This window comes from Bubalus kerabau, chromosome 14 (assembly GCF_029407905.1).
Source record: "Bubalus kerabau isolate K-KA32 ecotype Philippines breed swamp buffalo chromosome 14, PCC_UOA_SB_1v2, whole genome shotgun sequence".
In the NCBI taxonomy this organism is placed as follows: domain Eukaryota; kingdom Metazoa; phylum Chordata; class Mammalia; order Artiodactyla; family Bovidae; genus Bubalus; species Bubalus kerabau.
In genome coordinates, this window is record NC_073637.1 from 68,519,497 (window position 1) to 68,538,504 (window position 19,008).

General features: G+C 44.7%; 1 protein-coding gene across 3 annotated transcripts in view; it reads right to left on the reverse strand.

Moving 5' to 3' along the window:
- MATN2 (matrilin 2) overlaps positions 1-19,008 on the reverse strand; it is a 171,065-nt gene that overhangs the window by 60,752 nt on the left and 91,305 nt on the right. The window lies entirely within an intron of this gene.

The following is a 19,008-nucleotide window of genomic DNA, read 5'->3' on the forward strand; positions in this document are numbered from 1 at the left end:
CTCTGTTCTGGCAACCCTAGGGGACAGTACACCAGGTTGAAAGGGAGCCAGTCAGATTCCTTTCAGATTAGAGGTGAAGGGAGAAAGAGAGGGATTCAGGCTGACTCGGGGATGAGGAAGGTGCAAGTGCGCTGGGTTTTGTAGGGAATACTCAGGAGTTCATTTGAGGCAGTAGGTAGTTATTAGTAGCATAGTGAGTGAGTGAAGTCGCTCAGTCGTGTCCGACTCCTAGCGACCCCATGGACTGCAGCCCACCAGGCACCCCTGTCCTTGGGGTTCTCCAGGCAAGAACACTGGAGTGGGTTGCCATTAGTAGCATAACATAACTGTAAATAGGAAAACAAAATTTGGTGAAAAAAGTAGATTTGAAAATTGTATATTTACAGTGATTAGATCCACCTTCAATAGAGCTCTAAGGCCAAACCTGAAAATTAAAAATAAAAATGCTTTGCTTCCTGTGTTAAGGTGGTAGGATTATGGATTTTTTTTTTCCTTAAAAATGTTTCCCTCTAAATAACCATTTAGGCTATCTGAATACCAAAAAAATTGTAAATAATAACAAGGAAATCGAATCTGTAAATTAATGCACACGTACAGTTTTAAAAAGCAAAACCAGGCATTGAGAAAATAATGACATACAAGCACAGTAACCAAAAGGCACAAAGGGAAAAGCTAAAGATTTTTAAAGGCTGGTAACGTGTGTTGCGTTTATTCTTTTGCTCCCAGGCTTAATTAAGTTTCTGCTAAGGTGTTGTTTTTTCTAATGTCCCTCCCTAAAGAGTTCTAATAAGGCTTGATACTTGTGGTTTTTAACACACAAGCCGTTTTGGTGGGAACAGTGCATTCAGACAGTCTCAGGATCTGAATGTCATGGACGTCAGCCAGCTGCTGGACTTGAGTCACAACATAAATACTGAGCTAGCACCAGATCTTTCTAAAAGTTAATGTATCAGCTTTCAAGAACTAATGTATCATTAAATGAATAGCTGGGGACACTCAGGGCACAGAGGTCAAGGACACCAAGCCCTGGCACGTGCCCCAGGCTGCAAGTCACAGGACGGCCTTGCTGTAGCCCACACTAGCCTGTATTAGCAGGAGACACTCCCCACCTCCAACCTCCTCACTCTGAGCCTAAACTGCTGTCTTCAAAATCTCCTAACCCTGGATATGGTTGTCTGCTGTCAGCTGGGCCCACTTTGGGTCACCCACTGGTTAGTAATTGGGTGATAGTAATGAGTGTAATCAGAGAAGGCAATGGCAACCCACTCCAGTGTTCTCGCCTGGAAAATCCCATGGACAGGGGTGCCTGGTGGGCTGCCGTCTATGGGGTCTCATAGAGTCGGACACAACTGAAGCGACTTAGCAGCTGCAGCAGCAGCAGTAATGAGTATAATTGCACTCATCTCCCATGCTAGTCAGGTCATGCTTAAAATGCTAGGCTTCAGCTTTATGTGAACCAAGAACTTCTAGATGTCCAAGCTGGGTTTAGAGAAGGAAGAGGAACCAGAGATCAAACTGCCAACATTCACTGGATTATAGAGAAAGCAAGGGAATTTCAGAAAAACATCTATCTCTGTTTCATCGACTACACTAAAGCCTTTGACTATGAGGGTCATGACAAACAGTGGAAAGCTCTTAGAGAGACGGGAAAACCCGACCATCTTACCTGCTCCTGAGAAACCTGTATGCAGGTCAAGGAGCAACAGTTAGAACCCTATACGGAACAATTGACTGGTTCAGGATTGAGAAAGGTGTACGACCGGGCTGTCTGCTGTCACCTTATTAGTTTAACCTATATGCTGAGCACATCATGAGAAATGCCGGGCTGGATGAGTTACAAGCTGGAATCAAAACAGGCGGGAGAAACATCAACAACCTCAGATATGCGATGATACCACTCTAATGGCAGAAAGTGAAGAGGAACTAAAGAGCCTCTTAATGAGGATGAAGGAGGAGAATGAAAGAGCCAGCTTAAGACTAAATATTTTTTAAAAACTAAGATCATGGCATCTGGCCCCATTACTTCGTGGCAAATAGAAGGGGAAAAGGTGGAAGTAGTGACAGATTTCCTCTTCTTGGGCTCTAAAGTCACTGCAGATGGTGACTGCAGCCATGAAATCAGAAGACGATTACTTCTCGGCAGGAAAGCGATGGCAAACCTAGACAGTGTGTTGAAAAGCAGAGACATTACTCTGCTGACAAAGGTCAGTATAGTCAAGGCTATGGGCTTCCCAGTGGTCACATACGGTTGTGAGAGCTGGACCATAAAGAAGGCAGAACGCCAAAGAACTGATGTCTTCGAACTGTGGTGCTGGAGAAGACTCCTGAGAGTCTCTTGGACAGCAGGGAGATCAACCAGCCTATCTTAAGGGAAATCAACCCTGAATATTCACTAGAAGGACTGAGGCTGAGGCTGAAGCTCCAGTATTTTGGTCATCTGATGTGAACAGACGACTCATTGGAAAAGTCCTTGATGCTGGGAAAGATTGAGGGCAGGAGGAGAAGAGGGCATCAGAGGATAAGATGGCTGGACAGCATCACCGATGCAAGGAACATGAATTTGGCAAACTTCGGGAGATGGTGAGGGGCGGGGAGGCCCAGCATGCTGCAGTCCATGGGGTCGCAGAGAGTCGGACACGACTGGGCGACCGAACAACAACAACTCCCCACCTCCAACCTCCTCACCCTGAGCCCCAGCAGCTGTCTTGAAAATCTCCCAACCCTGGATATGGCTGTCTGCTGTCAGCTAGCTGGGCCGACTTCAGGTTACCCACTTAGTGTTGCTGCAGTGAAAAGGAAAAAAAAGAGGAATGAGTTTTTTTTCTTTCCCTTTCCTCAGAAAAAAGAAGATAAAGAGAACAGTGAGCCAGCCTGAACACTCCTAGTTTTGTGTTTTTTTTTTTTTAACTTTAACTGCTCCTAACTCTGCATGTCTCTAAGTTTGCTTTTCTGCCCCCTAATTCTTCAGGAATTACACACTTCACACCTATTTTCCTTTGATTCTAAGCTAAATACATCCTGAATCTGGTGTTTACCCTTACAACACCCTTCCCCTTGTAGTTACATCAGAAAGAAGGCTGCAGAGCCCCTGAACCGCCAGACTCAAAACCACTGGGCTACTGACGCCAGTCTTTGAAACTACACGAGAGAAGAAATTGAGATCCTATCACCTTAGTTCCTCACCACTGACTCCTGACTGCGAGCCCTCATCTTATATGAGGCCTTAGACTCTTCATAGAGGCGGGCACAGTTCTTGAGGCATGAGCCGGCTGTGTCCCCCTCTCTGCTAGCTTAAAGCCACCTTTCTATTTCCTCCAAATTCTGTCTCTGGAATTGTTTATTTGGCTTCAGTGGGCAGAGAAAGCAAGATTTCGCCAGCAACAGTGTCCCCTCCACAGAAAAAGCTGCTGATCTATCTGATGTCCATGTTCCAGGCCACTGACAGTACCACAGTGATGAGTGGGCAGGTCACTACCTAAAAGCCTAAAACTCAGACACTACCTCTCTCTGGAATTTCTGAGCCCAATCATCTCTGTTCTTCAGAGAGACACTTGGGTGGGCTGGTCCCGTATTAGACTAGGGAGAGACCAGAAGCTTTGCTTGGGCCTAAAGTCTAAGCCACATACTCCAATCTCACCTTTTCCCCCCCAGAATGTTCTAGAACAGGGTATCCAATGTTGAATCAGGTGTTAATAAAGTTGCACAGAAGAAGCTCTTTTAATTGACCACCACTTAACCAACTTCTGATCAATCATTGCTTTTCGTTCCCTCTGAAAAATATGGGACCTGATACCCAGAACATGCTAAATGCTCAAGGCTGTTGGAATAGCTGTGTTTTCAAATACCTGTGCTCATCTCTCATTGGCTGGGCTGCATGCTTATAAAGCAGCCTCGGAGGAACACATGCCCCAGAGCACCTGTGTACTTTTCCTATTGACTCGCTGCAAGCTTATTCAGTTCTCAAAATGTGGTAGTGACCTAGCTGCAACAATCCTCCCTTGAGAACTTGTTGTTTTTCAGTCTCTCAGTCATGTCTGACTCTTTGTGACCCCATGGACTGCAGCACGTCAGGTATCCCTGTCCTTCACCATCTCCCAGAGCTCGCTCAAACTCATGTTCATTGAGTCAGTGATGTCATCCAACCATCTCATCCTCTGTCGTCCCCTTCTCCTCCTGCCCTCAGTCTTTCCCAGCATCAGGGTCTTTTCCAATGAGTTGGCTCTTTACATCAGGTGGTCAAAGTATTGGAGCTTCAGCTTCAGCATCAGTCCTTCCAAAGAATAATCAGGGCTGATTTCCTTTGTGATTGACTGGTTGGATCTTCTTGCAGTCCAAGGGACTCTCAAGAGTTTTCAGCACCACAGTGCAAAAGCATCAATTCTTCAGCACTCAGCCTTCTTTATGGTCCAACTGTCACATCCATATATATCTACCAGAAAAAACTAGCTTTGACCATGTAGCTTTGACTACATGGACTTTTGGCGGCAAAGTGATACCTCTGCTTTTTATTATGCTGTCTAGATTTGTCATAGCTTTTCTTCCAAGGAGCAAGTGTCTTTTAATTTCATGGCTGCAGTCACCATCCACAGTGATTTTGGAGCCCAAGAAAATAAAATCTGTCACTGTTTCTACTTTTTGCCCATCCATTTGCCATGATGTGATGGGACTTCATGGCACATGGGATTAAGTGCCATGATCTTAGATTTTTGAAAGTTGAGTTTTAAGCCAGCTTTTCCACTTTCCTCTTTCACCTTCATCAAGACACTCTTTGCTGCTGCTGCTGCTGCTGCTAAGTCTCTTCAGTCGTGTCCGACTCTGTTCGACCCCATGGACTGCAGCCTACCAGGCTTCTCCATCCATGGGATTCTCCAGGCAAGAACACTGGAGTGGGTTGCCATTTCCTTCTCCAAAGACACTCTTTGGTTCCTCTTAATTTTCTGCCTCTAAAGTGGTATCGTCTGCATATCTGAGGTTGTCGATATTTCTCCCAGCAATCTTGATTCCAGCTTGTGAGTCATCCAGCCCAGTATTTTGCATGATGTACATTGCATTTAAGTTAAATAAGCAAGTGACAATATACAGCCTTGATGTAGCCCTTTCCCAATTTTGAACCAGTCTGTTTTTCCATGTCCAGTTCCAACTGTTGATTCTTGTCCTGCATACAGGTTTCTCAGGAGACAGATAAGATGGTTTGGTATTGCCATCTCTTTAAGAATATTCCACAGTTTGCTGTGTTCCACACAGAGACTTTAGCGTAGTCAACGAGGCAGAAGAAATATTTGGAATTCCCTTACTTTTTCTATGATCCAGTGGATGTTGGCAATTTGATCTCTGGTTCCTCTGCCTTTTCTAAATCCAACTTGTACATCTGGAAGTTCTCAGTTCATGTACTGCTGAAGCCCGGCTTGAAGGACTTTGAGCATAATCTAGCTAGTATGTGAAATGAGTGCAATTGTATGGTAATTTGAACATTCTTTGGCATTGCCTTTCTTTGGGATTGGAATGAAAACGGACCTTTTCCAGTCCTGTGGCCACTGCTGAGAACTTGTTAGGAATGCAAATTCTCAGGCCCCACTCCAGACATACAAAATCAGAAACTCTGTGTATGGGGCCCAAGAATATAGGCTTCAGTAAGTTCTCTAGGTGACACCGATGCATGTGAAAATTTTTAAACCATTGTTAAAATGAGTCAAAGTTATTTTTATTTCCAAACCTCTATGTGCTATTTGTACACCTTTTTGTAATTAATTGAAATACTATAAAAACTAATTAAATATATAAGCAAGCACTAAAACAGATCGAATTTTTTAAAAATAAAAACCAAGTGGAAAGCTTTTGGCACTTAAATGCAAACTGCTAACTAAAATTGCTCTAGAACCAGGCATAGATGAAACATGTAAAGGACTAGGGAAATTTTCATAAAAATTTTACAGATTCTGCCCTTAGACTGCTTAGACGTCTTCAAATTCTTGCTCCAATTTAAAGAAATCAAAGTTGAGAACCATAGACAACATATTATGGGTATGTTTATGCAAGAAAGATGTTTTTAAATCATATTTTTAAAATGAACTTAAAATTAGTAATTTTTGGAAGTTTTATTAAAAGCATATTTATGTGTTCTGAAGAAAATGTAAACACTTCAGGTAGATTTGGATATGCACTTTTCATGATTCTGCTCTTTAGCTGATCTCACAGGACAAGAAGGTTTCTCCTGGACTCTGATTTTCCCGCTGGTTTTGTTTTTCATGTGCACAGCTCTCTGGGGGAACCGAAGGGGAGAGGAGAGACTGGCAAGGCAGGATTCAAGCATTCCTGGGTCCAAGATCCTGGCCTGCAAAACCAAAAGGTGTCAAAATCCCACTTTGATTTGAGGGCCAGCTACTGGCTTTCTGCCAGGCCTCTGAGGACAGCAGATGAGGCCATTGCGAGATGTGGAGGAGCCCACGTGAACCAAGCTTCCTAAGGCTGAGAGAGTTCCAGTCCATTCAATGCTGTCATCCTTCGCTGCGTGTTTTAGGTTCTTTGCATAACTTCCTTAGATGCAAAACTGTACTTATAAAAAGACGCCAAGTTTAGGGGGAAGTGATCGGTGTGTGCAACTCAAGAGATCCTCTTTGTTCCAAGTCCTCTCCTACTTCAACAAAATCCTTCCTTGGTCATTCTGCCTGAGACAAGTGGAAAGAGTAAGTCTCTGGCTGCAGTTCTTTACCCCCCTGGATTACAGAGTGCTAAGATCTCAGGGTTGGAAGCCAGTCTTGCTGTGTTCAATCTCTGCCTAACATGCGAGAAAGTGCTCAGCTGTTTCCAAGGATGAACCATATTTGGTGCAAGGTTCAAGAAAATTAGAGATATCAAGGGAACATGTCATGCAAAGATGGGCTTGATAAAGGACAGAAATGGTATGGACCTAACAGAAGCAGAAGATATTAAGAAGAGGTGGCAAGAATACACAGAAGAACTGTACAAAAAAGATCTTCACGACCAAGTTAATCACGATGGTGTGATCACTCACCTAGAGCCAGACATCCTGGAATGTGAAGTCAAGTGGGCCTTAGAAAGCATCACTACGAACAAAGCTAGTGGAGGTGATGGAATTCCAGTTGAGCTATTTCAAATCTTGGAAGACAATGCCATGAAAGTGCTGCACTCAATATGCCAGCAAATTTGGAAAACTCAGCAGTGGCCACAGGACTGGAAAAGGTCAGTTTTCATTCCAATCGCAAAGAAAGGCAATGCTAAAGAATGCCCAAACTACCGCACAATTGCACTCATCTCACACGCTAGTAAAGTAATGCTCAAAATTCTCCAAGCCAGGCTTCAGCAATATGTGAACCGTGAACTTCCAGGTGTTCAAGCTGGTTTTAGAAAAGGCAGAGGAACCAGAGATCAAATTGCCAACATCCGCTGGATCATGGAAAAAGCAAGAGAGTTCCAGAAAAGCATCTATTTCTGCTTTATTGACTATGCCTAAGCCTTTGACTGTGTGGATCACAATAAACTGTGGAAAATTCTGAAAGAGATGGGAATACCAGACCACCTGTCCTGCCTCTTGAGAAATCTGTATTCAGGTCAGGAATCAATAGTTGGAACTGGACATGGAACAGACTGGTTCCAAATAGGAAAAGGAGTACGTCAAGGCTGTATATAGTCACCTTGCTTATTTAACTTACATGCAGAGTACATCATGAGAAACGCTGGGCTGGAAGAAGCACAAGCTGGAATCAAGATTGCTGGGAGAAATATCAATAACCTCAGATATGCAGATGACACCATCTTTATGGCAGAAAGTGAAGAGGAACTCAAAAGCCTCTTGATGAAAGTGAAAGTGGAGAGTGAAAAAGTTGGCTTAAAGCTCAACATTCAGAAAAAGAAGATCATGGCATCCGGTCCCATCACTTCATGGCAAGCAAATGGGGAAACAGTGGAAACAGTGTCAGACTTTATTTTTGGGGGCTCCAAAATCACTGCAGATGGTGATTGCAGCCATGAAATTAAAAGATGCTTACTCCTTGGAAGGAAAGTTATGATCAACCTAGATAGCATATTCAAAAGCAGAGAGATTACTTTGCCAACAAAGGTCCGTCTAGTCAAGGCTATCGTTTTTCCAGTGGTCATGTGTGGGTGTGAGAGTTGGACTGTGAAGAAAGCTGAGTGCCAAAGAATTGATGCTTTTGAACTGTGGGGTTGGAGAAGACTCTTGAGAGTCCCTTGGACTGCAAGGAGATCCAACTAGTCCATTCTAAAGGTGATCAGTCCTTCTTTGGAAGGACTGATGTTAAAGCTGAAACTCCAATACTTTGGCCACCTCATGCAAAGTGTTGACTCATTGGAAAAGACTCTGATGCTGGGAGGGATCGGGGGCAGGAGAAGGGGATGACAGAGGATGAGATGGCTGGATGGCATCACCAACTCGATGGACATGAGTTTGGGTGAACTCCAGGAGTTGCTGATGGACAGGGAGGCCTGGCGTGCTGCAATTCATGGGGCTGCAAAGAGTCGGACACAATTGAGCGACTGAACTGAACTGAATAAAACCTAAGATTGACAGTCTCTGATTTATAATCTAGTTGAATTCCAAGGTCTCCTCAGCAGGGATTAGTCTGCAAAGAGGATGGCCTTACTAGAAACAGGATATTTTAAAGAGTAGCATTTGGGTTTGTTAGGTTGTTGATGACAGAGTAAGAAAAACCAAGTATGTCATTTAGAGAAATTGTAGAACCAATTTACTTGCTGAGTATATATAAGATACATGCACAGTCAGCTTCAGAAACCTCTTTCCCAGGGCATGACTGGATTCCTATATGTAGGAGTTTAAAACTCAGAGAAAGTTTCCTATTGATTTTGATAACAACAGGGAAATGTTCCAGGCTGAATGTCCCATCCTAAATTCATTTGTTGAAGTCCTAAATCCCCAGCTGGTCAGTCGGTGACTGCATTCAGAGAAAGGACCTTTAAAAAGGTAATTAAGTTAAAATGCGGCCATTAAGGTGGGTGCTAATCCAATCTGACTGGTGTCCTCAGGAGAAATGGAAATTTAGACACACACACAGAGGCACCAAGGATGCCTGGGCACTGAGCAAAGACCACATGCAGAAGCAGCAAGCCAAGGAGAGAGACCTCAAAAGAAGTCAACCCTGCTGACACGAGGACTTTGCACTTCTAACCTCCAGAACTGGGAAAATAAACTTCTATCGCCACTCACTCTGTGGTAGTTTGCTATGGCAGCCCTCACAAACTAAGGCATGGAGAAATCTTTGCATTCATGGGAGATCAAGCTTGAAGCATGAGGAGTAAGCTGATGAAGTAAAAATTTGACTTTCAATATAAAGATCGATCCTCTCATCCCTTGTCACCAACTGAAATATCAGCCATCAGGTGGCGCTAGTGGTAAAGAACCTGCCTGCCAGTGCAGGAGACGTAAGAGATGCAGGTTCCAGCCCTGGGCTGGGAAGATTCCCTCCTGGAGGAGGGCATGGTAACCCACTCCAGTATTCTTGCCTGGAGAATCCCATGGATAGAGAAGCCTGGTGAGCTACAGTCCATAGGGCTGCGTAGAGTCAGACTCGACTGAAGCAACTCAGCATTCCCTTCTCATTGAAGGTGACTGGTATAGAAGAATATAGAAGGAAAGTTTTGAAGGCAGCAGTAGCAGCAGGCTAAATACCAGTGCTATGCGCCACCATCATTCGAGGTATGGATCTCAATGTGATTTTTCAAACGTACCACATGTTTGATGCATTATTACATGCAAGCATTCATGAGAAGATAAAAATTCATAAAAGATGCAGATTCAACTAATGTGTATCAGTTGCCCATGTATAGTACAGTTCCAAGTGCTTGCCATATACATAAAATTTTTAATTGGAGTACAGTTGACTTAAAATGTTGTGTTGGTTTCAGGTGTACAGCAAAGTGAATCAGTTATACACATATCCACTCTTTTTTAGATTCTTTTCCTATATAGGTCTCTACAGAGTAGTGAGGCTTTCCATGTATTAACTCATCTCACCCTCACAACAACCCTTGGAGGTAGGTTTTGTTATCCTCAATTTACAGATGAAGTCTGTGAAACAGACAGGTGAAGAGACCTATAAAATATAAAATACCTACTTCAAAGGATTGTCTCAGTTATATATAAAATGTTTCACACAGGTCCTGGAATTTAGTAACATTAAAGGAGTATTACTTATTTTTATCACATTGCCTGCCTAATAAAATAAGGTTTGAATTTGGGAGTAAAGAGATACCTTAATACCATTCAGTTGTTCCACGACCATTTACTGAACAATTACCGTGTGTCAGGCATTGTGCTAAACCCTGGATGTAATGACGAGCAAAGAGCATCATAAGCTAGTAAGTCATCTTTGAAGAAAGGCAGGAAGGAGAGGCCAAGCTTTCAGTGGTGATTATCTCCATGGAGTGAAATTAAGGAGGAATGTCTTTCAGGTTTTGAGTTCATATAAATCTGGGCTTTATATGTGGGCTTCCCACATAGCTCAGTTGGTAAAGAATCCACCTGCAATGCGGGAGACCCCAGTTTGATTCCTGGGTCGGGAACATCCCCTAGAGAAGGGATAGGCTACCCACTCCAGTATTCTTGGGCTTCTCTTGTGGCTCAGCTGGTAAATAATCTGCCTGTAATGCAGGAGACCTGGGCTCAGTTCTTGGGTCGGGAAGATCCCCTGGAGAAGGGAAAGGCTACCCACGCCAGTATTCTGGCCTGGAGAATTCCATGGACTGTACAGTCCATGGGGTCAGCGGAGTTGGACACGACTGAGCAATTTTCACTTTCACATCTGTATGTACTCCGATTTTTTTTTAATAAACAAAAATTGATTTTGTAATTTAGAAACCAATCAAGGGGAAAAGCTTTTTTTTAGAAAAACAAATGTTTGAGATTATGATTAGTCAATCTTAGTTAATGATTCAAGAAAAACATTTTGCAAGTCTACTCTGTGAAAGATGAAAATTAAAGGAATTGGCTTCTGCACCTTCTTCACCCCAAGGGTTTACAGTCTGCTTGGGCAGGTAAGATGCAAACAGGACCCAAGTTACCCCAAAAGACAAGGCAGTGAGTAAACACCAGGACAGCAAGTACAGCAAAAATTCACCCTCAGAGACAGAGCTTAATTAAGGCAATTTGCTAACCAAAATTACTCTAGAATCAGGCATAGATGAAAAATGTAAAGGACCAGGAAATTTTTCATAAAAATGTACAGACTCTGCCCTTAAACTGCTTTACAGAAGCCTAAGGTTGTTTGAAAATGTACAGTTTTGGATGGAAATTAACACAGCTTTAGTGGAAGCTGCTGGGTTACAAATACCGAGACTCCACTAAAGCAAAATGAGGGCTTTCTTTAGTGAGTAATCCACCCTTGATCACCTGAATGTTGAAACGAATTCAGTTCTATCCAGAGTTAAATGAGCAGTTAGAAAAAATGGAACTCTAGCACTTGAAGGTAAGGTTCCACTAACTCAGAAAGTGTGGAAATGTTGGCTAAAAGGCCCTGCGCCTGGCTCAGAACGGACTCCTCAGGCAGTCACAGTCATAATTCTGGGATGAGTCAAAGTACTCCCGTGGGGTCCACCCACCAGTAGCTGGCCACGGTGAATTTCTACCGAACCTCCTCAAATGAGGTCAGATTTGCTGTCCCCACTTTCTCACCCCCTCGCCGCTCCCCCCTGAAATCTGCCCTTTACCTCACCCCTCTTGATCATTAGCAATGGCCTCCTGGTCTTTTTTGTGTCCCTAATGCCTAGCAGAGTGCCTGGCAGAGAGTCTGGAAATGTCGGCTGAGATGAATTACCAATGACTCAACTCGGTGGCTTTTTCTCTAAGTTCTGTTCCATTTGGCCTCGCTGGGGCATGACACTAATATTGACCTGGCCTAGAAATTCTCTTTCGCATCCTAGTCCATGACTTCTGGTTCTCCCGCCCATCTCTCCCCAATTCCTCCGTCCCCACCTTAGGCGGTTCCTTCGCAGATATCCTCCCTGCCTCCACGTCCCCCTCTTGCTCCCTGCACATTGTGACTGAGCCCGAGGCTCAGGCTTCACTCTCTCCTAACTCCACACTTCATGGCATCCAGGAAACAATGATGGTGATCACATGTGTTGTAATAACAATTAACAGCAACAATTGCCCAAGTGTACTAGGAACTGTACTTGTTATCTTATTTAATCCCACCAACTCTGTGATGTAGGTATTACTACTCTGTGTTACAGATGAGAAAAAACCAAGGCTCGGAAATAAAAGACAGATGACTACCAAGTAGCAGAACTAGGATTTGAGCCCAGGTCTTACTGTGTTGAAGGTCCAGACACTTTCAAAACAAACACAGAAGTGAATGCTGGAAATGGAAATTCAGAAGGAAAGGGCTGTGCTGCCTTCTGCCTGCTCCGCTGGTCCCACCCTCTCCTCCTGGCGTTGGTGCGGCCTCTGTTCCCTCTCCTCGTGTTCTTGCAGGTGTCCCATCTCAGCTTGAAACCCACTGAATCCTCATTATCTTCTCTAAGAAATCTGTTCCCAGGACTCCCCTGGTGGTTCAGGGGTTAAAAATCTGCCTTCCAATACCGGGGATCAGGTTTGATCCCTGGATGGAGAACTAAGATCCCATATTTCTCGGGGCAACTGCTGAGTCTGCACGCCACAACTAGAGGGTCCATGCAACAAAGAGCCCACAGGCAGCAACTCAGACCTGACACAGCCCGAAATGAAAACATTAAAAAAAAAATCTGTTTCCATCACTCTTTCATCACTCTCACCATCACTCTCAGAATCATGGCAGCTCAAACCCGGGATTTGATTGTGACTTTTCCTCCTCCTCTTTATCAATCGCGCCTTCTTTCATTCCTGCACCTCTTTTCATTTCTCAACCCCTTCCTTCTCTCTGCATTTTTACAGTCGCTACTCAAACCTGGCCCTGGTCACCCTCCACCAGAGGACTATCATAGTCTCCTAATCGGTCTTTCCAGCCCTCTTTCTTCCTCCTGGAATCCATCCTGCCCTGCACCATGAGACTGAGTTTTCTAAAATGAGGCTTTGCCTTTATCCATCCCAATCAGAAACCTTTTAGTGTCTTTTTATCAGAGATAAAGTTCAGACTCTTCAGCCTGGTGTTCAAAGCCTTGAATATTCTGGTTCCACTTGATGTCTTCAACTTCATCTCCTGCTTTGCATCTGCAGGAATTCTCCACTTCAGCAGAGCTAGCCTTTTCAGCTGTTTGAGTCAGGCTGGCCTTAACTAGGGTGACCTTATAATCTCTCATTCAGAATGGAATCCCCTTCAAAGTAAGAGAGAGTGCTATTGAGAACTGAGCCAACAGCCATAAACTGGGATCCCTCTGGATGAACTGGGATTATGGTCCCACAGTCATATCGTTCTCTGCCCATCCACATCCAGACCACCCAGAGCAGGGGCTAAAGGAAGGCTCCCAGGGTCCCTAGCAGCCTCTGCTTCTTCTCTGAATTTCCTACTGTAATAATACCTAGTCTTGCCATCTTTGACAAGTCCCTTCATACTGGTGTCTTCAGGTTATAGCCTTCAGCCTGGCATTCTCGAGGTGACCGTCTCTCTCTTACCTACTAGATCTCTGTCTGCCGCCCTCCCCCCACCCCCCCACCCCACACACACGTGGTCTCAGTCCTCAAGCCTCGAGAGCACAGCCTCCTCTACACGATCGCTGCCCTTCATGTCTCCCCTCGCCTTGGACATGTGTCAGTCGCTACCCTTCCTTCCGCACCCAGATCTTCCCCACGCTGGCCATGAGGATTCCCTCCTCCCTGACCTCCTGGAGCCTCTGTTATTAATATCTCCATCATTTGCTCTGTACTCAGCACAGCCTCACGGAGCAGCAGTTGACACTTTGGCATTGTGTTCAGTCTCCTAACCAAAGTAACAGAGGTGACAGAGGTCCATGGCACTCAGTCATCACACACTCAGCTTCTAACAGGTCAAATATTTGGTTGACGAGGATGAGGATAACATCTGATGGATGACGCCGGGGTCACATACAGTCTCTCCCGTTCTCCCCGTCTTTGGCTTGCCCCCGGCTCCGAGGAAGGCCTACATTCTTTCATGCTGACGGCGGCAGCGAGAGCAAAGCACGTTCTAACAAACAGCCCAGGACAGCTCCCAGGCAACCACAGCTTCCCTCTCGTGCTTGCCGCTCTTCAGTAAATGTCAAACTCCAGAAGTCTCAGCAAAAGCCTTAGAGACTCAAAGGCTCTCCACTACAGAGGACCCTTAGACAATTATTTGGCAACATCCACAGAACTGGGCTTCTCACTGCCTTCCAGTTTCTCAAGGGCCACGGCAGGTGCCCTGCCCCAGCTGGGGCTCCAACTGCCCCTGACCCTTGTCACGCACACAAGCTCTGGGCCTGCCCTGCTCCTTCCCTCACCCTAAGTTCCCAGACACCCTGGCCTTGTTTCCTGAAGCTCATCCCCTGGCCTTATTTCCAACGGTGGAATTTCCTTCTGACCCAACAGCACCCAAAGTTTCTACCCATTTAACAACTGGTAAGGGAAAAATCGGACTTCCCAGATGGCTCAGTGGGTAAAGAATCCGCCTGCCATACAGAAGACCTGGGCTCAATCCCTGAGTCGGGAAGATCCCCTGGAGGACAAAATGGCAACCCACCCCAGTATTCTTGCCTAGAGAATCCCACAGACAGAAGAGCGTGGTGGGCTACAGTCCATGGTTGCAAAGAGTCAGACATGACTAAGTGACTAACCACACAAGGAAAAGTATGTGAAACAAGATAGAGCATATGACCTCATTTTGTTAAGCACTAACAAAATGTCTAGAAGTAGATATTTCTGTGAGTCCAGGCACCCCCGCTCCAGTACTCCTGCCTGGAAAATCCCATGGGTGGAGGAGCCTGGTGGGCTACAGTCCATGGGGTTGCTAAGAGTCGGACACGACTGAGTGACTTCACTTTCACTTTTCACTTTCATGCATTAGAGAAGGAAATGGCAACCCACTCCAGTGTTCTTGCTTAGAGAATCCCAGGGACAGGGGAGCCTGGTGGGCTGCCATCTGTGGGGTCACACAGAGTCACTGAAGTGACTTAGCAACAGCAGCAGCAGCAGAAAATACAACAAGCGTTCTATGAAGACCTACAAGACCTTTTAGAACTAACACCCAAAAAAGATGTCCTTTTCATTACAGGGGACTGGAATGCAAAACTAGGAAGTCAAGAAACACCTGGAGTAACAGGCAAATTTGGCCTTGGAATATGGAATGAAGCAGGGCAAAGACTAATAGAGTTTTGCCAAGAAAATGCACTGGTCATAACAAACACCCTCTTCCAACAACACAAGAGAAGGCTCTATACATGGACATCACCAGATGGTCAACACCGAAATCAGATTGATTATATTCTTTGCAGCCAAAGATGGAGAAGCTCTATACAGTCAGCAAAAACAAGACTAGGAGCTGACTGTGGCTCAGACCACGAACTCCTTATTGCCAAATTCAGACTTAAATTGAAGAAAGCAGGGAAAACCACTAGACCATTCAGGTATGACCTAAATCAAATCCCTTATGATTATACAGTGGAAGTGAGAAATAGATTTAAGGGCCTAGATCTGATAGATAGAGTGCCTGATGAACTATGGAATGAGGTTCGTGACATTGTACAGGAGACAGGGATCAAGACCATCCCCATAGAAAAGAAATGCAAAAAAGCAAAATGGCTGTCTGGGGAGGCCTTACAAATAGCTGTGAAAAGAAGAGAAGTGAAAAGCAAAGGAGAAAAGGAAAGATATAAACATCTGAATGCAGAGTTCCAAAGAATAGCAAGAAGAGATAAGAAAGCCTTCTTCAGCGATCAATGCAAAGAAATAGAGGAAAACAACAGAATGGGAAAGACTGGAGATCTCTTCAAGAAAATCAGAGATACCAAAGGAACACTTCATGCAAAGATGGGCTCGATAAAGGACAGAAATGGTATGGACCTAACAGAAGCAGAAGATATTAAGAAGAGATGGCAAGAGTACATAGAAGAACTGTACAAAAAAGATCTTCATGACCCAGATAATCATGATGGTGTGATCACTGACCTAGAGCTAGACATCCTGGAATGTGAAGTCAAGTGGGCCTTAGAAAGCATCACTACAAACAAAGCTAGTGGAGGTGATAGAATTCCAGTTGAGCTATTCCAAATCCTGAAAGATGATGCTGTGAAAGTGCTGCACTCAATATGGCAGCAAATTTGGAAAACTCAGCAGTGGCCACAGGACTGGAAAAGGTCAGTTTTCATTCCAATCCCAAAGCAAGGCAATGCCAAAGAATGCTCAAACTACCACACAATTGCACTCATCTCACACACTAGTAAAGTAATGCTCAAAATTCTCCAAGCCAGGCTTCAGCAATATGTGAACCATGAACTTCCTGATGTTCAAGCTGGTTTTAGAAAAGGCAGAGGAACCAGAGATCAAATTGCCAACATCTGCTGGATCATGGAAAAAGCAAGAGAGTTCCAGAAAAGCATCTATTTCTGCTTTATTGACTATGCCAAAGCCTTTGACTGTGTGGATCACAATCAACTGTGGAAAATTCTGAAAGAGATGGGAATACCAGACCACCTGATCTGCCTCTTGAGAAATTTGTATGCAGGTCAGGAAGCAACAGTTAGAACTGGACATGGAACAACAGACTGGTTCCAAATAGGAAAAGGAGTACATCAAGGCTGTATATTGTCACCCTGTTTATTTAACTTATATGCAGAGTACATTATGAGAAATGCTGGGCTGGAAGAAGCACAAGCTGGAATCAAGATTGCCGGGAGAAATATCAATCACCTCAGATATGCAGATGACACCACCCTTATGGCAGAAAGTGAAGAGGAACTCAAAAGCCTCTTGATGAAGGTGAAAGTGGAGAGTGAAAAAGTTGGCTTAAAGCTCAACATTCAGAAAAAGAAGATCATGGCATCCACTCCCATCACTTCATGGGAAATAGATGGGGAAACAGTGGAAACAGTGTCAGACTTTATTTTTGGGGGCTCCAAAATCACTGCAGATGGTGATTGCAGCCATGAAATTAAAAGATGCTTACTCCTTGGAAGGAAAGTTATGACCAACCTAGATAGCATATTCAAAAGCAGAGAGATTACTTTGCCAACAAAGGTCCGTCTAGTCAAGGCTATGGTTTTTCCTGTGGTCATGTATGGATGTGAGAGTTGGACTGTGAAGAAGGCTGAGCGCCGAAGAATTGATGCTTTTGAACTGTGGTGCTGGAGAAGACTCTTGAGAGTCTCTTGGACTGCAAGGAGATCCAACCAGTCCATTCTGAAGGAGATCAGCCCTGGGATTTCTTTGGAAGGAATGATGCTAAAACTGAAACTCCAGTACTTTGGCCACCTCATGCGAAGAGTTGACTCATTGGAAAAGACTCTGATGCTGGCAGGGGTTGGGGCAAGAGGAGAAGGGGACGACAGAGGATGAGATGGCTGGATGGCATCACTGACTCAATAGACGTGAGTCTGGGTGAACTCCGGGAGTTGGTGATGGACAGGGAGGCCTGGCGTGCTGCGATTCATGGGGTCGCAAAGAGTCGGACACAACTGAGCGACTGATCTGATCTGATAATAGTGATTTTCTTGTCTAACTTCCTCAATGAAAATAGTTACTTGCATAATAAAAATTAATGTAGTGAAAAAGAAGGCGGGGGGCTGGTGTTTCCAGATTGACTTCTTGTTTTGCAGTGTTAATGGATGTGGTACCCTGCTACCTATCATGGTCACCACGGACAGAATAAGGGGGATAAAACAACTCTAAGGCTTAGGAGACCAATTCCACTATGGACTTCTGATGAGGGTGGTTTTCATCTCCATCAGTGTGTAAAAACAAGCAAAGAAATCCATTTTATTCTCATAATCACCTGCAAAGAATAGGCCACCACCTATCCTTTTTTTTTCCACCTATACTTTTTTTTTGTTGCTTTTTCTTTCCACATTCCCAGCTAAGAATCACAGTGTACTGGAAAGTCCAAGTTCTATGTGCAAAAACAAATCATCATTTACTGTTTGTGGGAAGCAAGACAGAACAGGTCCTCTGAAAACAACGGAACAGGGAACAAGAAATGGAGGATTTAGACTTAGAAAAAGGAAGGCTCCAGTTCTGATGCCAGTCAAGTCCTTTTCCTTCCTTTCCTTACGGATTGTCTGCCTCATAAGTACCCTACTCAGCTTGTTGAACACCTACTATGCCAGGCACTGTTCGCTGGTGGAAAGATGAATGAGCCTGTGTAAGTTTAAAGGGCTTTGCAGACAAGCTGGGAGGTGCCACATGCATATTAGGGATTCACTGGTCTGCCCTACAGGTGCCGAGGAAAACCATTACCCATCACTGAAGAAATGAGATGCCACCCCACTTCTCACGGCCCCTGAAATATGGAGTTGCCTGAGTGGGAAGCCACTCAGCTGACTGCAAGCGGTGCCTGTGGTTCCAAGTATTGCACTTGAGACTTCTTAGCTGGGGCCAGTGTTGGAGGCTGCTGTTTGTTTTCTGGTCTTCCCTATAGCTCAAATGATAAAGAATCTGCCTGCAATGCAGGAGGCCTGGGTTCAATCCCTGGGTCAGAAAGATCCTCTGGAGAAAGGCATGGCAATCTACAAGAGTGTTCTTGCCTGAAGAACCCCATGGACAGAGGAGCCTGGTGGGCTATAGTCCGTGGGATCGCAAAGAGTCGGACACGACTGAGCGACTAACACTAACACTACGACTACCCACAGCTGGCCTCTCACGGCTGGCGGTCCCCGGGACCGTCTCTGAACTGCAGATCCAAGCTTAGAAGAAAGGCTGCCCACCTTTTTGAGGTGCCACTCAGCAATGTCACCCATCACCACCTGACCTCGCGTATAATACCTGAGCTCTACTGAAGGCAGACCAGCCCAGACAGCTGCTCCAAACTGAATGCAAATCCGCCCAGTCCTTGCCAAGGGAAGAAGTAATGGATTGATCTATTAACATAGATTATCATAAATATGCCTCTTGCTGAG